The sequence below is a fragment of the Neophocaena asiaeorientalis genome, unplaced genomic scaffold, assembly GCF_003031525.2.
Source record: "Neophocaena asiaeorientalis asiaeorientalis breed wild unplaced genomic scaffold, Neophocaena_asiaeorientalis_V1.1 scaffold280, whole genome shotgun sequence".
Lineage (NCBI taxonomy): Eukaryota > Metazoa > Chordata > Mammalia > Artiodactyla > Phocoenidae > Neophocaena > Neophocaena asiaeorientalis.
In genome coordinates, this window is record NW_020185321.1 from 2,610,799 (window position 1) to 2,619,886 (window position 9,088).

General features: G+C 45.0%; 1 protein-coding gene across 2 annotated transcripts in view; it reads left to right on the top strand.

Moving 5' to 3' along the window:
• Nucleotides 1-8,726: 8,726 nt before the first annotated feature.
• ZNF507 (zinc finger protein 507) overlaps nucleotides 8,727-9,088 on the top strand; it is a 46,721-nt gene continuing 46,359 nt past the window's right edge. For both annotated transcript variants that reach the window (XR_003001670.1, XM_024734072.1), the window contains exon 1: nucleotides 8,727-8,856. The gene's annotated coding sequence lies outside the window, so the exon portion shown is untranslated. The remainder of the gene's footprint in view (nucleotides 8,857-9,088) is intronic.

Below are 9,088 nucleotides of genomic sequence, written 5' to 3' on the forward strand. Positions count from 1 at the left end.
CGGTTGTGATGGGGTCGACGCTGGGGCAGTGGCCAGGGACATCAGGCCAGACATCGAAGGCTGGGTAAAGGTCTGGATCTTTATTAGAAGCGTTGGAGATTTTTAAGCACCACCAGAAAGGGAAAGATTTGAGGATTATTTGGAAGGTGAAACTGACAGCCTGGTGATGCATTGGTTCTATACACTCAGCTTGCTATGGCAGAAAACTGGACAAAGAGAGAAAAGGCAAGGTCAACGGCAAGGGTTGGAACAAAAGGATTTCCAGGCCCATCTTAAGATAATCAAAAAGTTAAACGATCAGGGTGTGCATTCCCAGAGTGGTACACTTGGGCCAGGTCTCCCAACACTCAGCTCATTCTGTACAGTTCTGCAAACCAGAAACGAGCCTCACAGCTTGATAACGCTGAGGGTCAACTCATACTCACCAACGGAGATGAGTCCTATTTTGCATTGCTCTCACTAGAACATAAAAAAAAAAAAATTCTGTAATTCTTGTGCTGCTACCGACATCATTATGCATCAGTATAACAGAGTACTAATTTTAATCTGCACAAAAATCAGAGAATTTTCATGCTGTGAGGAACCTTAAACATTATCTGAATATTTGTGAATTTTTGCAGTATGTTCATAGATGTTTTCATGTATAATTTATTTCCTATTAACATGTATGTTTGGTGTCCTCTAAATAAACTATGTTTTTCATAGACTTAACCCAGGTGTATTGCCTTTGGGGCCCCTATCAATCCCACCTGAACCCCATGGGACACACACACACACACACACACACACACACACAATGCACACATGCACATAGATAGGACTGTACCCAGAAGATGCTCAGTCACCACTGTTAGTTGACTATCTGACAACAGACCAAAAGCTCCCTCTGAGTCTGACAGTCAAAGCCGCAAAGTCAAGAGAATGGTCCATTTAAAAGAATCTGGTAAAATCATGGGGTAGACAAGAGGTGAACAGTCAGACTCCCTCCACTGGCTCATCAAAGAATGGAAAAACCTGGAAGGAGCTAGAACCTTGGTCCCAGCCCTTCTCCATGCAGGGAAGACAGTTCTGTCACCCATAGGAAGAGTGGTTGAGGCTCAAACAGGAGAGCTGAGAAGGATGCCATATCGCTGGTTAAAAAGTCGGGGGGAAATGAGTATATTCAGCAAACTGAGAAGTGCTGCAATTTTAGAAGGAAAGTCGCTTTCTTAGATGACAGCAGAAGTTACTTCCAGCTTTTTCCTTACTTTGATCCATCAGTGTTGCCCTGGCCACCGACCAAGTTCACATGGTCCAGACATTTTAAGTGGAATCAATGTGTTAGCACCCCTATTTTTCAAAACGTAGAGGACATATATCTAAGATTAAACCTGTACAAACCAACCCCTAGATGTCATTGTTGCTGCTAAAATATCAAATCTTGAGTCTTTGAAATTCTAAATCTGAAGAGATAGCAGTGTTAATCTGAATAAACCACTTAAATAATGCAAATTCAATTCACTTTCAATTTTTCAAAGCCAAGTCCAAAGTCTTCTGGACTTCTTAACCAAAATGTAACTACATCTTAGGGTGTTAGTACGCATTCTGATGCCAAAAAAAATCCACGTTTAGGAAAAATAGGCTGGAAACGCACATAGTCATATGTAACGTGACTAACTGGGCTCACATCAAATTCCACGACTGATGAGCTGATTGGAGCGTAGCTGGGTGATCCTGGCCTCTTCTTTTCCGTGTGTCCTCTGACTTCTGTGCTTGCCTCTGCCTTTGGTGTTGGAGCCCAGAGCTGTCTGTCCTTCCCACCCAGGACACACTGAAATAACAGAGGTGCTCATTGGCTCTCCACTGCACACCCTAGTTCCAATTAGCCTCAAATGCTACTTGTTCTCTGATCACAGTCTCACCTCCATCTCTTCCTTCCATTTCATATCATTCCAGTCTGAATCTTTGCAATAATAATACTTGTTGTTTATCGATCGGGTATATCAGTGCTTCCTATACATTATGTCCTTTAAATTTTTCAGTAGCCCTGCAAGATAGGTATCACTATCCCCATTTTACAGATGAAGTAGCAGAGGCACAGAGAGGTTAAGTACCTTGCCCCAGATCACATAGCCAGTGAGTGCTAATAGGTTTTGAAGCTCAGGGTGAGACCCAGTCCACAGCCTGGATTCTTAGAGCCTCTCTGAAGTCAACTCCCGGGTCCCTAACCGGACACCGTCTTTATTCTCTCTCCCAAGCCCCCAGCTCTCAATCAAATTGCTGCGATTCCCCAAAATGGCTTTCAAGTAGCTCCTCAAATAAAGCCCAGATCTGGGAGCACGTCTGCTGAATGAAATCACTTCTTCATTCAATCAACGAGTGTTTACTGAGTGTAACTGCATTCAGGGTCCTATTCTAGGCCAGGGGGAATATTGATGCATAAAACTGCCAAGCTCCCTGGGCTCTTGGAGCTCATTCTCTGCCAGGGTAGACAGTTGCTGAGGCAGGGATTACACACATAATTAATGACTGCAGAGCCGAGTCCACAAAGATGTGTGAAACAAGATAAGCAGAGCCCCTAACACAGGGCCCTGCACCACGAGGGCCCCCAATAGATGCTTGCTGCCTGTCTCTGCTCGGCCAGCCTCAGCCCCAGTGTGCCTTTCAGGGCAAAGCTCTCCCTACTCCCCACTCCAAGCCCTCCATGCCAGACAGAAGCATCTTCACACTCCAGACAAATGCCTTGTGTTCACTCTCACCGCACACTTCCGTTCATGTTGGTCCATATTCTTCCACATACCAAGCTGATTTATTCAAGACCTTAGCTCAGGCTTCTCCCCTCCCATCCGCTGGGCACAGGGTTCTCCCTCCATGGGGCCCAGAGGTGTGAGCTGAGGGAGAGGTGCTAGTGCTAGAGGGGTAGATGACATGGGAGCCTGGCCACCTGCTCATGAAGCTCACATGTGCCCTGCAGCAGGCCCACGCATGCCTGATTCTGGATATACCACTGCCATCTCACAACAGACCTAAGCTGGATCCTCCCAATCTTATGTCTTGCTGGAGCCAGTGAAGACTAGTTTCGGCCTCATGACCAGAAAAGGCATGACAATTACAGTGCAGACCGTCTCTGGGTGTCATATGCATTTTCCCTTCCCTTTCTCACTCATGTCTCTTTCTCAATGAAAGAAACACCCCAGAAGATCAAACAATGTTCCTCATGCCTGGTCTTCCATAGTATATGAAGAGCTCAGACTGGAGGACCTTAGAAGGTAGTCTACTTACTGTCTGTGGTTATCCATTTACTGATGTCTTAAGGAAGCAAGAGGTGGAACTCCCAGCCGGCTGATGGTGATGCTAGCAGCTTCTCCTAGTCTATCACCTCAAGAGGAGCTGTCAAAATAACAAACGACACATTTGGAGGTCACAGGATTACCCTTTAGCCAGGCCCTCTTGGTTTGATTAGCAGTTACTTTTCCTCTTAGTGTTTTTCTTCATCTTCTCCTTCTTCTTTTCATTTTCTTCCTCTGCCTTTCTCATCAATAAAGGTCACTGCGTTAAGGAAACCGTTTCTGTGAGAAGAATTTAACGGTACCCTATTAGAATCACACTGTCTTGTTCAGAAGCAGGTGGTATTACCTGTCAACGGGATTTTGGACATAGCAAATAGCTGACACCCAACTCAGCTGAGGCTCCTGGGCAGATAAAGTGGCCCAAGGAGACAGCCCTCTGGCGGCCTCAAAATCTCATTTTCATTGCCCTAGTAGAAAAGAGACTGACTTTATTGACAAAGACGACTGAAAATTGCTTGAGCGCTCCAATAACCAGTCTGCGTTGAAGCAGAGAGACAGTCTGGCGGAGACCAGCTCCCTGCTCCCCCGTGCAGCTCTGCCCAGCCCTGAGTCTGTGGCACATGCAGACCAGACTGAAGGGAGCCTGCCGACACCCTCACGGGCAGCCCCACTCCACCTCCACACCCAGCCTGCTGGTGCCTTTCCTGGACCCCAACCATAAATCAACATGAATTCAGGACAGCTCTGCCAGAAAGCAAACTCTTAGACTGATTCAGGGACCCGGGGGTCAGGCCTGAGTTAGCTGGAGAAGGCAAATGTCCTGCTTCCCACTGGAGTGTTCTGTGGCTTGACTGCACATCCCAGGTCGGCCACTAGATGTCACCACCATTGATTCTTGTCCTTACTCCCAGGTGCTGGTATAAGACAGAGTCCAGGGACCAAGGGAACTCTACAGAATTCCATCACCGCCAGGACTGCAGGGCTGCTTTAGGTCCTCTGACAGTCTGAGCTCCTCGTGGGCCTCTCCTAAACCAGTTAGCAGCTCAGACCCAAAACAGCTGAGCTGAAAGTTAAGCAAACCCCAACTCTGAGAATAGACACCCCTTGCTCTTTCTCCAATTCTTCCTGGTCACTATCAGTTGTGTATCCTTCTAGTTTATTCTGGCCCTCAATAAGAAACAAATTAATATGTGTGCCTCGTAGTACCAGAGATTTTAGATGTCAATGTGCTGCTGAAATGATGTAGGTCTGTGGCTTTTAGCAGAGAATGAATGACAAATGGATAATTTATGATGATTCTTGAGACCTGAACTATAATTATGAAGTATTTCTAGGTGTACATTCAGATGCAAAGTGTAAGGAACCTAGCGCTAATATTAATTTATTACTGACAGCAGTATATATAATAATATATCATGTCTTTTAATCTTACATTCCTTCTAACTTACATCAAGCAATCTTTTCATTCATTAATAAAATCAAGCCTTGCCATTATTCTTAATGATGAAGTCCCCTTTTGAACCCAGAGGACTCCTATAATTAAACTCTGTACTTCCATGTACCAGACATTTGAAGCTAAAAAAAGGATAAATTGAACTTCTTGTCTTACAGGCAGGATGAAAACGTCAGAAAGATGCAGCCTACCTGCCCACAGTCCCACAGGAGCTAAATAGAAAGTCAGGAAAAATTTTTGTGTTTATCTTCTCCACTCACACCAGCACATCCTTTTCTTTTCCCCTTTTAGTCCACTGCCTTCTCTGACCCTTCCACAATCTTTCCTTTCTTGTGTTTTTTTTTTAATTGATGTATAGTTGATTTACAATGTCATGTTAGTCTCAGGTGTACAGCACAGTGATTCAGTTATACATATATACATACATATATTCTTTTTCAGATTCTTTTCCCTTATAAGTTATTACAAAATATTGAGTATAGTTTGCTGTGCTATACAGTAGGTCCTTGATGGTTATCTACGCTATATATAGTAGTGAGTATATGTTAATCCCATCCTCCTGATTTATCTCTCCCCTCCCCCCTTCTTCTTTGGGAACTATAAGTTTGTTTTCTATGTCTGTGGGTGTATCAATCTTTCCTTTTTTGAGGCAGTATATCCAAAGAATATTTTTTAAAGGTCACGATAAAAATTACAACTAAAAGAAATGCAGGTTAACATGTCTCCTCCAATTCTCTGTGCTGTGCCAAAAACCTACATGATTAATCCCTTCAAAAGAAATCTAACCTAATCCTATTACACCAAAGACGAGGTGTCCTTCACGAGTATCATGTCCGGGAACAAGTTGGTCTTCTCCACAAGTTTCAACAGGTTAATGTCTCATTCAGTTTATAACCAGTCATTGCCTTGGCAACTTATTCACTGCACTGTACTGAATGTTCCCCAAATTTAAACAGTGCTATGGTTTAAGCTGTCAAGCACACATCATGTATTATCAGGCAACCTGGTCACTTTAGAAGATACAAACCTGTGACACTTGTAGAAGTGAAACCTTTAAGCTCATCAGCTAATTACTGATCCCAAAATAGAATAATGAGATGTGTGGAGGTAAGCATTCAGTTATCTGGGTCATCTCTCACCTGGAGACAAAATCTGATTCCACTGAGTAGGTACTAGATAACTGAGTAAGCAAGTTTCCTATCTATAATGCTAAATCTTAATATGATTGGTTAATTAAATCATGACAAATGACATTCTGTGGCAAGTGGAAAGTGCTTAAAAGAGATTCGGTGAGATATCCACAAGTTCAGTGGAACTATACCTGAATGTCTTTGTATTCCCCTGACCTAAAAACGTTTACTGCAATTTTCTGGAGACCTTCTGTGTAGGAAAGAGAAATACTGAAGTTTTGCTCCACTGGCTTTTTGAAGTTGCCTAGGTTTTTCTATTGGATTCTGTGTCTTATACCTTCTCTGTCTTCAGGTTTTTGTATTGGATTCTGTGTCTTATACCTTCTCTGTCTTCAGGAATGAAGGTCTTAATTCTTTTATTAACATTCCTATCTGCCTGTAATGGTTTCTTCTTATTGATTCTGTCTCTTCCAGTTACTTCAGTATAGGGAAGAGGAGTGTCAGTCAGCAGTGGTTATGTCATGGTGCGGTAACAAACAGCTCCAAAACCTCAGTGAGGTTTATATATATTCATTGTGGGTCAGCTAGGGGCTCAGCTCATCACCACCACTCTAAAATGTGGGCTGACAGGGTGGCCACCATTTCAAACATTGCTGGTTATCAAGCCAGCAGGGAAAGGGCACTCTGGAGGGCACTGCCCTGGCAAATAACCGTTCCAGGATGGAAGTGGCACCCCTCACTTCTTCACACAATTCATTAGCCAACACCAGTCAGAGGCCACACCTCTGAGCCAGGAAGAGGGCCAGGAAGTTTTGTCTAACCTTGTGCTGGAAGAGGTACATTGCAAAATAGCTGGTGAATATTAGAAAAGACAACCACAGGAAGTTCAGACAGAGATATACTTAACCTCTCACTTGTTTTAGAATTCCCTTATTTTCCCTAGATTATAGTTTCTCCACTTTGTTTTTGCACTCTGCTCTGGTAAAATAATTCTCTGATTCCTGTTCTGTCAACTTTCATATACATGGACATTACAGTTAAGACAGTACTAAAGAAAAGCCTCTCTTCAGGTAGCTTTAAACAAGGATTGTTTGTGTCAGTAGCTCAAGAAGAAAAAAGAAATTTGCACATTGTTTGTTCTCACATTCTTCCTTTTATGTATTTCTGGTTTTCCTCAATTTTTTTCCTTCCACCCTTCCATGCTAGTCTCCTGTTCAGTCTCTTTTATTGAAAAAAATTATTCAACCCTTTATTTTTCCTTCTTCTTAGCTATTTGGTCCAATTGGCAAAGAATTCTGTGGAATAGCAGAATTCTAAATTTGCTGGTTTCCCAACCCCCCAAATTCAGGTGAATTTGTATCCTGAGATATTTACTGTATCTCAGGAATTACTGACCTCTCTGAACAATGACAAGGTTTTGTTGGATCTTTCTCCCACTTGATAATTGAGAGTCCAGCCTGCTGCAAAGGTCTCTAAGTACACCTGGAAGTCCCCAAGAGATACAGGCATAACTCATTTTATTGTGCTTCATTTTTTCTTTTTAATGAATTTGCAGTTATTGCATTTTTTGCAAATTGAAGGTTTGTGACAACCCTGCATCAAGCCAGTCTATCAGTGCCATTTTTTTCAACAGCATTTGCTCATTTCATGTCTCTGCATCCCATTTTGGTAGTTCTCAAAATATTTCAAACCTTTTCATTATTATTATGTTCGTTATAGTGACCTATGACCTTTGATGTTATTATTGCAAAAAGATTATGAATGTGAAGGCTCAGATGATGGTTAGCATATTTTAGCAATGAAGTATTTTTTAATTAAGGCATGTATGCTGTTTTTTAGACATAATGCTATTACACACTTAAGAGATTACAGTATGGTGTAAACAAAACTTTTATATGCACTGGGTAACCAATTGATGTCAAATTCATGTGACTCGCTTTATGGCAGTGGTCGAGAACCAAATCCACAATCTCTCCCAGGTATGCCCGTATCTCAATGAACAAGTCCATTACTATGACTGGAATCTTCAGTTTTACTCCCTTCCTACTGTTCACGGCCCACATGCTCAGCCCGGATCCAAGCACCCTGCTGTGTAGTTCCCAATACACCAAACCTGTCCAGCATTCCTGAAGTTGGGTGGAACGCTTAACTAACATTGCATTTTACTCTGTCAGCAGGGGGATGGAAACAGGACTGCTTATAAAGCTGGCATGTATGTCATAAAACAGATCCAAATGACCAACACCATGGTGCCCTCAGAGGACTGAGGTTGTGCTACCAGGTGAAGCAAGCTACCAAGTCTGGTCCTACAACTCTCAGGATGACTTCTTTCCCTCAAAATCCTCAATCTCTCCAGCAAATAGATTTCCCAGGGCCAGCTCTGCCCCTCACCAGGCACACTTGAAGTCCAGCCATGAACTTAGGTAGCACCTCTACATTTTAGCCAAGAACCCCACAAAAAAGTATAGCCCAACCAAAAGCTGTAACAAATTCAGAAGCATAGGGCTGTAAAGAATGTCAACGCCCACTGCTGAGAGCCAATGAGGGAAAGGAAACCTAGCCCACAGCAGGTTTGGGCGACGTGGGGAGACTCCAAAGTGAGCACTCACTGACTTCTAGACCCAACGACCACTCAGAAGGCCACGCTTGGGCCGTGGCAGCCCAACAACCCGCGCCTTAACCTCACCCAGGAGCCGGGGATTGCAGTGAGCTGGCAGGGTATCCTCTTTGCGCCCGCCCAGCCGGCGTCCCGAGATGCCCATGGGCGGGGCCTGAGCATCGCCCCGCCCCCTCCGCCCGCCACTCGGGTCACCTGACCTGCCCGCGGCTCACGTGATCCGTCCCAAGCGCCGCCATTTTGGAGCTCCGGATGAGGAGGGAAAAGCGGGGGTAAAGAGGGAGAAGAGCAGGGAGAGAGGTGGGCGAGGACGAGGGTGAGGGCACGGCCGGGCTCCTGGCCGGCCAAAGGAGGCTCGCGGAAGCAGCAGCCGCCGCCCGACCGCAGGTACCGCGCCCCGGGGCCGCCCCTCCGCCTGCTGTTAGCGCCGCCGCCGGCCATGTGCGTCCTCCCCTCAGGCCTCTACCGGCGCCGGCTTCCTCCTCAGCCGGCAGACACCCGCCCGATGCTGGCCACATGCCCCAAGTTCCTTGTCCCTTTTCAGTCCTCTGTGCCGCCCACAGCAAGGCCTGTGGAGACCCCGGGCTTGCCCTGCAGCCTGGGGGTGGGGGGGTGGGGG